General features: G+C 37.4%; 1 long non-coding RNA gene across 1 annotated transcript in view; it reads right to left on the bottom strand.

Moving 5' to 3' along the window:
• The window catches only part of LOC126937626 (uncharacterized), a 45,095-nt gene extending 32,625 nt beyond the window's left edge, over positions 1–12,470 (bottom strand). Inside the window, exon 1 of the long non-coding RNA XR_007719799.1 lies at positions 12,394–12,470. This is a non-coding gene — a long non-coding RNA (uncharacterized LOC126937626). The remainder of the gene's footprint in view (positions 1–12,393) is intronic.
• Between the last annotated feature and the right edge of the window lie 575 nt (positions 12,471–13,045).

Below are 13,045 nucleotides of genomic sequence, written 5' to 3'. Positions count from 1 at the left end.
GTAAAGTGCATGCCATGACAGGTACATGTTTGGACAAAGATAACATCACTTTGTGTTCACATGCAAGTATGGCTTATCACTTGGCACTTTGTGAATTACTTCTCAAAAAGAAGTCCTACTTTCAGCAATTCTTGAGGAAACAGACAAGGGATCTCCCTACAGCCACTGATTTTAGGAGGTAGGGATTAAAAGTGTCAGGAACAGAGCATCGGTTTTTGCTCATGTTCTAACTGGAAGTATAGTTACCACTCAAGCCAACTGGAAGCTGAAAAGCCTTCAAGATAATACATTAGAAGAAAAGTTAAGAGGGACACTGTAGATCACAATCCAATTGAAGAAAGAATAATTGAGTCATAGGATATGAAAATTTGGATGGAACCTTTATTAAACTAGACAGGATAGTCTAATAGCTTCATTTAACGAATTCGGAAAAGTATAAAAACAAGTCTTCAGTGAGACCTCTTACCTTACAAGAAATACAAAATCTATAATAAAGATCAAGTAATAAAATAGGGCTTGCAGTTCCTAACCATTTACAGTGGACATGCTCCCAATACCTTAAATACATACATTTTTACTTTCTATGTTTAATACTGTTTCTACAAATTCTGCCACGTGTATTTGATCATCTGGCCCTCCAGTAAAAAAGCATCACTGTAAAGTGGTATGGTCTATATTGGAAAGCAAGTGTTACTCCAGTGCCTAAGTTTCTAAATACTTGAATATTTTTGCCTCCCACCAGAACTGACTATAAATATAATTATTAACCATCCCAGACAAACTATAAAGACTCTAATAAAAGTAGACTCAAAGGATAAACATATTGCATATTGAAGAATGCTACTAGAATGAATATGCCATTCTATATTTTGGATTAATGGCTCAAACTATGAAATGTGTCATGTAATTTCAGAAAAAAAAAAAAACTAAAATGTTTGAATGTAGAGAGAAAGGTGTAGGAGTTCATATAGCCACTAGACTCACATTTTTTACATGAACCATTGTAGGATATGCATTTTACATCCTGACCTGGTACACAATACATACATAACTAAAACAAAATTTTTACAAAGCAAGACTTGTGGCTATGTGCAATGCACTATGATATTTCTCTATGTCTATTTAACTTCTTAAGTAATACTCATGGTGACCCACAAAACTGACTTCATGATACACTAATGAATCAGATCCACATTTTGAAAAACATTAAAACATTATACCAGAAGACTATCAAATCTTCTTGCCCATGGCATATTATTCATAAATCCCGGCATTCTTTCCAGCAAGTTCAGCCAAGCTTCAGAATCCATTTCAAACAAGCATTCCAAGCAGCGAGTATCAATTATAGTTGGGACGCAGTCACCACCTAAGTTTTACGAGGACAGAGTGCAGGGATAGAGTAGCTCTTTTTATTATTTTGCACTCTTTGTATCCCCAGTGATTGCAGAGCATCCAGAACAGACTGGGCACTCAAATATCCACTAAGAGGTGAATCAGTAAACGGCCACTAAGAAGATCAGAGGGTAAGCTTCGGTTTCTGAAGGCACTCTGTAGCTCCTTGCACTCTGTCCTTTGACTACTTTGCTATCTTTAAATATAAAGCTTTCAAAATTCAATCGCTTTGAGTACTGTACGTACCCTCCCTGCTCTCCAAATTCCACCTTTTAATAAGAGTTACCTGCACTAAGCTACTTGATGGTATCTCTGTTATTTTCAAAAACAATTAGTTTACACTTAAGGAATTACCAAAAAAGATTACAAATCATGATAGAGTCCCTTGATAACTGGAAGGAAGGACCTGCCAAAACCTGGACTGGATATTAGTGCATATATTTTCTTATTTCAACCCTTCAACAATATGATTAGTTTCATATCATCAACCCTTTTTACTGGTGGGAAACCAAACACTTAGAGAAAAAGAAGTGAGGTCACACAATTAGTAAATGCTTGGCAGAGCCAGGATTTTAAACTCGGTATTTCATTGCTCTTTATTATACCTCAGCTGCTTTTAAAAATGGCATATTAAATTACAAAGAAACAATGACCAGAAGCCTCAAATCCATTTGAAGTGTGTAAATTTAACAAGTTATCATGCTGGAAAAATAAAACCCTATAACTTAGTAATAAACTTCATCACATAACTTTACTTTTTCTTTGCCAAATCTTTGTGAGTTATTCATTGCTGGGTATGTTTTTCTTGGCAGCTGTTAATCTTGGCTCTGACATAAGTTCTTACTGTAGAGTAATTCAGATACGTTAAGTCCTCTATTACACAGAGAAAAAACAGGACTCTCTCTCGTGTGTATGCGTGCGTGTGTGTGTATGTGTTTATATTGGTCACGTCCATGGGGAAATAAAAAATGGAAATGATATAAATTGGGGATGTGTGCATCAGGCAGTTAAAAGACTTTGAAGGCAGAATCAACAGTTTTGGCCTTTTGGCTCTCAGCAGAAGTAGTATAAGGAAATGAAGCAGAGAAGAACAGTATGGGTCCAGTTTAACTCACATCCACCCCCACGCAAGTGTACGCTGCTTGACGTAGTCACAAAACCTGCAATGTGTAATTTGCCCAATCATGACCATGAGTCACTGTAAAAGTTACTAAGGTTTTTCAAAAAAAGCGTATTTTTGTTATAACTTTAGTTCTCAACCAGGAACAATTTAGGGAACATCTGGCAATGTCTGGAGACATTTTTGGCTGACACTACTGGGTAAAAGACAGAGATGCTGCTAAACATCCAACAATGCACAGGACAGCCCCTCATAACAAGACATTATATGGGCACAATGTCAATAGTACCAAGGTTGAGAAACCCTGGTTTACAGTGCAACAATATTTCTTGGAAAATACAACTACTATACTCCAGCTGACCCTCTCTGATCCTGTCTCCTCATCTGTAAAATAAAGATGATTATAGTGCCTCTTCATTGTGTTGTGAGGATTAAATGAGTCTGATTAATGTAAAGCATTTAAAACCATGCCTATGACATAAATAGGTGCTAAATAAATAACACTGTTATCATCATAAGCATCATCACCATCAAAGCTTACCACCACGCAGCATGACTCTTTATTAGGTGAATTCTTGGGATGAAAAAGGATTCTGTGTTAAAAATAAACTTGGAAAATGGTAAGTTAAAATTAGACAAGTTTCTTTGTTGTGTAAATGCTTGGAATCTCTAATAAGCAAAAAATATAGGACATGTAGAATTTCACATTGATCTGACCAAAGAATCCTATGCAGAATCTTGCAGGACTGAACACACTTTTAGGGAAAGGCTGGTGTGGTGAAAGGGCATATACTGAGAATCTATAAACAGGATTCAGCTCTTGAGTCTATCATTGATGTGCCATGAAGCTGGGTAAGTCCCTTGACTTTCCTTGGCCTCAGTGATCACCAACGAGAAAAAAAAAAAAAAGGGCCCTTCCAGATCAGAAAGTCTCAGCTTCTCTGATGCTCCTGGTTGTAGCATACCACTGCAGAACTCAAAGACTTGCACTGTCAGATGTCAAGGACACCAGGGTCAAGCAAAATAAAGAGCTATGACAATTCTCAGGATGATTATGCTCCCCAAATTCCTGTTACTAAGGAAGCTCAAATATCCAATGTGGGAAATCAAGATCAAAGTGGCATAAAAACTAGCCTTATCTGTTGTGTTTTTGAAAATGCAGTCTAACTTTTGAAACAGAAAGCAAAGCTAGCAAAGAACAATATGGTGCAATTTTTTAAAAATCTCAACTACTTAAAGTGTAGATGAGTATAATCTCCTCAGTTGTCTTTTAGGTGCTAAATAAAATCAGCAGAGAATATGGCAAGAAAGGATTGCTACCTCAAGGAACTAAAACTCTATTTGGGGAGAAAAATGCACATATATTAGGCATCCAGTGAGTGCTGACAGTTTAAACAAAGGCCAATGGGAGCAGAGTCATCTCAGTTATTGCCATTTTTGATAAGTCAAATGCACGACAGCAAAATACAAAATAAAATTTAAAAATTAAATACAAACATTTATCTTTTCGTTTGGGTTTCCAAATAAGTGTTTTATACTACCTTATTGTTCAGCCATCATTGACAGGTGCCAGGAAGGTATTGAAACTGTAGGGTATGTGTATTGTTTGTCATTCACTATGCTCTTCCTCCTCTGAGTGCACTGGTAGAGTTTGGCCTGAATTCTCTATGCATGACAGAGATGTACTTTTCTGGGATACAAAGTGAAATGAGTACGCCTCGTATTGTCCAGGGCACAATTTCTTCATATTATAACCTTAAGATATTTTAAATTGTATAACTGGAATCTTTTACTCTGGAAGAGTAGCCAGTGTACATATAGGTTACACTTTCTTTTAATACCATTAAAGTCCATACCCATTTCATGACTCTGCACGGCATCTGTAATCTTGGGGTCAGGGAGGGAGAAACCAAGGTGTACACCAAGACTCTTCTATCCTCAGCAACCCTCTTAACCAAGGTACTGCTTAGATTGAACAGGCCGTGGTAACTGATAAGCAACAGCTGCTCATTTCCTCATTGTTCACTCTCATACATGACTATGCATAAACTAGTGTCATTTTCTAGAATTCCACAGGTTCCACTAACTCTAATTCTGATGACAAACTCGTTCGTCTTTTTTCTTTTGATGTCTTATGTTTCAGATGAATGTAGATCTTTGTAATCCCTGTTTTTCATTTCCAGACACAAAAAGAGACAATGGCTTTCTTTTTTCAAACTTCTTTGGAATATTCTTTTGTCCAGAATCTCTTTCAAAATGTTGAGGTTTGGTTGTCTTTGGCAGTGTCCCAGAATGTTGTTTTACATCATCCTGCTCTCAACCTCTCCCCACATGCACAAGCTTTGCTTTCCTAGAATATAACCACTCTGTTCTCGTGAGCCTCAAAAGAAAAATTCTGATTTTAAAAATCTAAAGCTTTAATTACTTTTACTATTTAAAAGCCATTTTCCATTATAAAATTTCTGATATAAATTTGTCTAGTTTTGTCTTTAACCTTTTTGCTTTGACCTTTGAACTTATTCTGATATCAATGTTTTTGCTATTAAAGCTCCTTTTGTTTCTTTGCATTTTAATCATTGTTTTGTTTCATTTGCAAACTGACTCTGTTCACTGTTTAGTCCTCTGTTTTGGTTCTTTTATTGTGTCCCTATGCTGAATTTCAGACACTGCAAAATGTGAGCCCTGAAAAGGGCCTTTGCAGTTTACCCTATTCAGGAGTGCTGGATCATTAACCACCACAAAATAAAAACTAGTTCCAACTTCCTCTGCCTTCTGGGATAGAAAGCACTGGGGAAACCCTGAGAGGGAAGGTAGACTAGTGCCAAAGGGAAAGCATAGGTCCAGGTAGTGCATCACTTGGATATGGATGCGTGTGTGTGTGTGTGTGTGTGTGTGTGTGTGTGTGTGTGTGTGTATGGAATGGCAGTGTCCTCGCATGTGGAGTTCCCATAAGTCCCCTAGAAGAGTTACAGTAACAGCAGTCCCGTGAAACTTAGCAAGGAGAACTTTAAGATTTTAAAAACTCTTAGGTAGCCCCGAAGTGGGTCCTCAGTTTACGTAGTGAGAGCCCAGACAACTCACCCAAAGCCACATGGGAGTAAACATTAGAGATTCAGCATGGGAACCCAGATCCCTCCCTCTAATAGTAGGACCAGCAAAGCACCATTTCCACCTTACTCTTTGGCTTTTACTTTTTCTCTTGTGAATTCAGTTCCATGAAATCTTGTTTCAGCACACGTCTTAATTATGGCTGGCTCTGACAGTTCTCTCTCAAGTCCACAACTTCAACCGACTTTATATCCACACACAAGATCTATATATCCACGCCAAAGGTCAGGTGTGATAATAATGAAGAGGGAATTATCGTTTTTAATGGTAAGCTACCCATACTTGTTACTATACTTCACAAGCCATATTAGAATTTTCATAGGCAAAGACATATTATCCTTCTATTCCTTGTCTCATTCATTGTTTTAAGAAATGTTCAATGAACACCAGTTTTGAGTTAGGTGCCTCAAAGACTATACTTATATTCCAATTCAAGTGCCATGGCTCTAAAAACAATGATCTATATGGTTCTTTTAGTATGGTCTTCAGAGAAAATTTAAGTATCAGACTTAGTACTTTAAAGACACTACCTGCCTCTTTTGGTCAAACATTAATTACTACCTACACCATCTGTGTGTTTTGCCAGACTTGGACATGAAGGACTTTGAATTAGTTCTAAAAATAAAAATTAAAATACATGTTATAGCTGAGGACATTCAAAACGCTATATAAATGACTTCCAAACAGGTTTCAAGAAGAGTTCCACAGATATTCTGCTTAATTAATGTGATATATAACAAAGTAATTAAGAGCAGAGACATAAAAATAGGAAAGAATTGGGTTGGAGTCCCAGTACCACACCATTTATTAGCTGTCTGACCCTTTTAATCTCACTAGGCCAGTTTTCTTGTCTGTAAAATAAGGATAATCATGGCGCCGAGATGGGAGGGTTATTTGAAGCTTATCTGCGGTAATATAAGTAAAGCACGGAACCCAGGAAATGATCAACAGAAAGAGCTATAATTGTTATCACTGCTTTAACAATCAGAAGAGTTGGATGCATTTTATTTTAATATTTACTTTTGAACAAAAGATTTGGACGAAGCTGACACCCGGGCAGTTTTAGAAAACAGTTTTGTGTTAGTTCTAGTTAATATTTTAGATGTGTTCTGAAATCAAAGTAGACGATAATCAATTATGTGGCTCTGTTTACATTTTAATATTTTATTTCCATTTATATTTTAATATTTCCAGTAAAAGTTATGTTTATAGTTTAGCTAATAGAACTAACACATAGTAACCTGCCCATTATTCTGAAATATGTAGTCTTATCATTTCTGTTTCAATAAATTTCGAAAAACAAAAAGGCCACCAATACTTACGATTAGCAAAATGAACTCTATCTTCAAAAGGAAGATTTACTTTTCAAATAAATCTGTTTTTTAAATTATTCTTAACTGGACTATAATTAGCTCTCCATTTTTGTTTGTTTCCTTTTGACAGCGTTAATTTACAAAAGAAAATGTAGAACGTTAGCTTTGACCAATTGATAAATACATTTATTTTAAAAGGAAGTTGAATCTTTAAAATGTTTTGATCTTCTTTGTCAGTTCATAAGATTTATGGCTATTTTTCCAGAATTTGAAAATCTCTTAGCAGCAAAAATAAAAATTATATTAAAGATTTATTCTTCAAAAAACAATCTAGTTGGGTAGTCTTTTATATCTCTTTCCATTACCTTTCCATATAGTCTTCTTTTGTCTACAAAAATATTTTCAGTCATTTCTGGGTATTGAAAGACAATATCTTTTGGCTCACATTATTTAATACTTAATAACATTAATATGTCATTAAATTTTTCCTCATATAAAAACTAGAAATTTGTTTCCAGAGATTAAAAAGTTATGATAAAATTCTAATTATTTGATTATTAGAAGCAATTAGAAAACTACTTAACACATATCAGTCCAGGTATTAACCTGTAATTTTTACTTTGAATTACAATTCAAACTGCTGTTTTTCACGACCTCCATTTAATTTGCATAAACATATTCATTTGAAAAGTGAATTAATGTTGCAGTTTTCATTCTGTTATATCATCCTAATCCCAAATCCAAAAGCATAAAAAGCAATCTAAAATTGTATCATTATTAATGTGCTAGGAAACATTCAGCAATGTTATAAAATTATTAAAGTCTGGCTGCAAAAAAGCTTAGGTTTGTGTGTTTGTTTTCAAATCTAATCTACCTCACCTATAAAAAGGAAATGAGTTTGAGTCATGGCACAGAATATGAAAAGAAAATGTCAAGTGACAATATTACCAGTTAGTTACTTGAAAACCCACTCTAGTTAAAAGCTACTTAAATCCTAATTTTAAAAGCTTCATTTACTTTATGTGGATTTTACTTCACAGAACTCACACTTTTAATGCTTTAGTCCACTGCTTCTTATATGAAATTTTTTACTTAGGTAATGAAGTTGAGATAATCAGTAAAAGGTTTGATCAGTGAGGTTTAAAGAAGCAAAAAATTACCAAAACTCCCCAGGATTATCATTCAATAATGACTTCATAACTGGAATTTCTACTCCAACGTGTGCCATAATTCAAAAATCTCAAGTTATTTTAGATAGAAAGATCTTACCAATTTGACTTTTGGAGAAATCAATCCTTTGCTTGTATTCGAGCCTTGGACTCTAAAATAGTTTCACCTCACATACTAGAAGCTTCAGGAGCAGGACTTTCTGAGACAATTTCTTTGTCTTATTTTATACATATCCAATTTACTAATGTGGCCCAAGTCCACCTGAAATTTGGCAGAGATGAGACGTCAGTTGTCAGATTACACTGGTTTTTAGATGCAGTTCATTTTCCTTTCCTGCTACCCTCCTCAGAATCAAAATTACCTCTAAGCAAAGAACCTAGATTTAAAATACAAAGACGAAAACCAAAAGAGAATTACCTAAGGAGAAGTGAAAGAACTTTTCTGTAACCATTGCTATGCCTTCTCGGTCACTTTAATATTTGCCATTTTATTGTACTTTTGCCCTCTTTCAAATAGTAGAAGCACTCTATAGAAATAAAACAAAAAAGAGAACTACAATGCAAATTCTTAATTCAAAATAAGTGAAAAACTTAGTAGATTCTTGAGCCACACTCCCCTACATGCTACCTACCCTGGAGGACTTACAATCAAATCATACTTTATTTTTTTCTAATTAGGCTGAAAGTAGTATGAATAAGGCTACTACTGCCTATACACAAATGGCACTAATTTTCCCATTTGGGTCTGAGTCTTTTAACTTCAACTGTTATGCCCCTGGCAAGGAAGTAAAGCTGAATTGGACAAGACTAAAACATTTCGTGGGTTTGATTTGCTGCGGATCATGAAGTTGGCTTTATAAATGGCAGAGAAGGGGACTCCCTTTACTAGTGCTAACTCACAGGAATCAATGTAAAAGAGCTGTGGGGAATTAAGATTCAGAACTTCTTTACTGGCTCTGATTCATATGGACACAGGCTTATCAGGCAGAACTATGATCAACCCATGTAGCAGGTTTTATTAAGTTTCTCTATACAATCTTTCATCGCTCAGTAGTCGATCCTTTATCAGAGGCAGCACAATCACAGAAATGGAAACTGGGCCTCAAACTGCTAAGCATAAATGTTTCCAAGGCCAATAAAAACGGCATTTCTCCCCTGCTAAAAGTATAATTTTTATTAATATAATTATTGTTTTACTTAAAGAATCAGTGCTATTTGGACATTGCTCTTAAATGGAAATTACTTAATCAATTTTTTGTAGCACATTTAATTTAGAAATTGGCTTCTAAACTAATACTGACTAGCTTGGAAGCTGGTATTTAGACAAAATAGAGTAAGTTTTGTATTCCATAAAGCCATAAGTAAGGATTTTCAAATGAGATTTATGTTTTCTGTTGTCAGCTGTATTTTAGTACAACCAATAACTACATCCCGGCAAAAAAAAATTCAATTACACAATAAAGCAGAAACTTCTGGGAAGTCTGAAAGTAAGTTTTGTTCTCAGACTCTTTTTACTCCCCTCCCTATTGCAAACCAGCACACATATATACAATCGATTTTTCCCCTTCATCTAGACTCTTCCCAAAATTATTTTAATAATTTCCTGGACTGCCCTCTCACATAAGATGTGGAGAAAAAAATCCACATCATTTCTACTTCAATAAATTTTGCAAAACAAAAACGCCACCAATACTTACAATTAGCATAATACAGTAAGCACTTATATTGTACAAATAACTGACTTACTCTCTAAACACTTAATCATATTTTAAAAGATGACATAGTTAAGAAGTCCTCAGTGAAACTACAGTTTATAACACAAAGATCAAATTTCGCTGTTTCTTAGTTAAGATTGACCTACCCTAGATTCAACAAAAGCTGTTTTTTTCTTCCTCACTTCCATAAACATTCCTGAATTACTTGGGAGATTATTTCTAAGGAAACAGTTGTGAAATCAAGAAGCTGTTCAAGCATAAGTATCAATTCTCTTGCTAATTCATTTTATGATTAAAAGAACTACCAAAAACATTACTCTCTAAGAATCCTATCATTATATGTATTTTACAGTGTCTTCAAAAGGCCATTTTATGTTAAAGCTGGATTTCATTCCTCAAATGTTAATAATCTTGGATTGCATCTCTTGCTTTTTTACAGTTAAAATTTGTTTAGAGACCCCACAATGTTTATATGCCAAAGCTACCTACACACACACAATGAAGAAAACATTTTGGCAATTATATGAAAAATTTAATGATATCTGTCATTAAATGTCAATGTTTCAAGTAAAACATTTCTTACAAAAACCTGTTACTGAAGAAAAGAATTGTTAAAGTACATGAATTAAAGTATTTTTAATTATCCCAAATAGGTATCAACCAAATTTAACTATAGCTTAGTTTTTTAAGCAAACCAAGATGACTATTTTTTTTAATCTGAGAAAAACATGGTATGCAGAAAAACTCTATTTTATTCCGTTCAATACTCTTCACTTGAGGATATGAAATTTATAAGTATGCAATCTCCTTGAAACAGTAAAAATATAATACACAATTTTATACTACCTTCTAATTTTACTTCCTCAAGCATTTGTTATAGGTTCTATAATAGCTATCTAGCTATTACACTGTACATAAAAGGCATCCTCCAATTTATTTCCACTTCTAAAAAGATGCTTAAATACAGAATAAAGCATTTCATACCTCCCTTCTCATTTAAAATTCCAAGAAAGGCCAACAATCCACATTATAGGTCAAACACGTTGCCTCTGTTATACACTTTTCAGAATTTATAAGACTGATAAATTATAAAAATTCATCCAGTAATTCCGTATTTTATTAAAGACCCTGATTTCTCTCCACATTTACCAATATCTAAGCAATATTCACATGTACAATAAAGTAGTAATATGGTATAAACATAAAATAAACACTCCAAGCTGATAATTCCATAACGTCGAACAATTCTATTAAAACAAACACAAATCAAAATTTTCCATTTTAGGGCCCAAAATTCAACTTGAAACATTTTTTACATGCTAAGATTAAAGCAGCTGCCCAATTTTCAGGAAGCTCTGTCTCAAGGAAAAAAAGAGAAAGGAGGAACTATATAGTTCTTTGGGTGACTGAAATCACTGCCTTTTTAAATTTTTTGCCTTAAAATCAAGATAAAGTTCTCACCTAAAGATTAACCTCTGAAGACAATGAAAAATAACCAGGATTAGACTTTAAAAAATAACTTAAAAGTCAGCCCCCCATACAAAACTAGACAACAAATAAACCTAGACTTAACTGTCATTTTCAAATCCAATTTTTACCTGAATTGGTAAAAATATATTTAAAACAAAATGCGAAATACAATATTGTTTCAATTTTGGCCCAGGAGAGAAACACTTTAAAGCAGAAGTAATAAACTCCAGCGAATAAATAAGAACATTTTCCTAATTTCACTTCAAAGCTGCCAGGATTTCAATAAGGAAGTTCAAAGGCCCGATTCCAGAAACTGGAGGTCCCCGGAAAGTGAGGGGCGTCTGGCCACAGTCTCAGTTCCAAACCAGATATAGTTCTAGAGCTGTCATTCTTAGTCCTATTACCACTAATGCAAGGTCAAAAACGGCCCTGTAAGGTGTCAATTAAGGGGTCACTTTTGCCTAAGGTTTCCTTAACTTCTCTCCTAGCAAAGCCGCGCTAAGTGAACATTTCCGCTGTGTTTTTTTAATGACTGCCATTGTCTCGGTAGAGAATCGGAGGCTCTTTTAGAAGTACTGTTGGAAAAATCAGGATTTTACAAAACATTTTGTCAGCTGCACAGGGCAAAAACAAACTTTAATCCTACTAGCAATGGGTCTAAACCACAAGCCTAATTTCTCTTACTTCTTAAAAGGGGAAGCTGAGTTAAGTTTTAAAGTGCCAGTAATTTTAGGTGGTAAAATAAGCTCAACTCAAACATCGCTGTCTGAAAGCGCTCTCCGCCAACACGCTCATAGACACACACAACTCCTTCCTCGCGGTTTAGGGACAGAGAGCGGACCTGTGACTTCGGACATCGGACCAGGATCACTACCTGAGATTTGGGCAAGACGAGGCGGCGGTTCCGCAAAGAACCAAGCGCGGCTGGCGCTCCGGGATGCGCCGGACCCCGCCGCAGCATCCTCGTTTGGGCCCCGCGGGCGCCGGCGGTCCTCGGACCCAGGCGCCGACTCCGTGTGCCCAGGCCCCGAAGCCTCCTCAACTCCGTGAGGGACGCGTCCCCGGCCCGGTCCGCGCGCAGCGGAACCAATGCTCTCCCAGCTTACCTGAGGGTCCGAGTAGGAGGGCAGAAGCGCCGCCCGGCCTCGCCCAAGCGCACACGCAGGGGCCGCTTCCCGCTCCCCGCACCCCAGACCAGGCGGCTCTCGGAACACCGCCTCCCAGGTCTGGCCCGGGACCAGGCGGTCCCCCAGCCGGCTCCGGCGCCGCGGCGGGGGACGCGCGTCTTTTCTCTCCAGGCGCCGGACGTGGAACCTGCGCGCCCCTGGCTGCGCTCCAAGTTATGCGCAGGTCGCAGCTGCTCACGAAGCTCCTCCTGGAAGGCCGCTCCAGTCCCCGAGCCCTGGCCCCCAAAAGAGGCGCGCGGGAGTGGACGTTCCCGCACCTTCGCCCCATCCACACCTGCCGCCGCCCGGGCAGCCAGCGCCGTGGCTCCGCCCCGGCTCCGCCCCTCGCCGCCCCCGGCTCCCGCTCCAGCCGCCCGCCGCCGCCGAGACCGCTGCGGAAAGCAGGAGGAGGGAAGAGGCGACTGGACTGGTCTGTGGGAGCGGCCGTGCTGACCCTCCTCCCTTGGGCCCGGACGGGACCCAGGTTCTCCACCGCAACGCAGCTCCTGAGTGACGGAATTTTGTGGGGGAAGCGGCGGCCACTACGCTCGCTTTTGGCACAATAGCCCTTTGCGGGTGGGAGCTTCTTGCA

This window comes from Macaca thibetana, chromosome 15 (genome assembly GCF_024542745.1).
Source record: "Macaca thibetana thibetana isolate TM-01 chromosome 15, ASM2454274v1, whole genome shotgun sequence".
Taxonomy (NCBI): domain Eukaryota; kingdom Metazoa; phylum Chordata; class Mammalia; order Primates; family Cercopithecidae; genus Macaca; species Macaca thibetana.
Note: the sequence above shows the minus strand (reverse complement) of the source record. Positions and strands in the feature narration are given on the sequence as shown.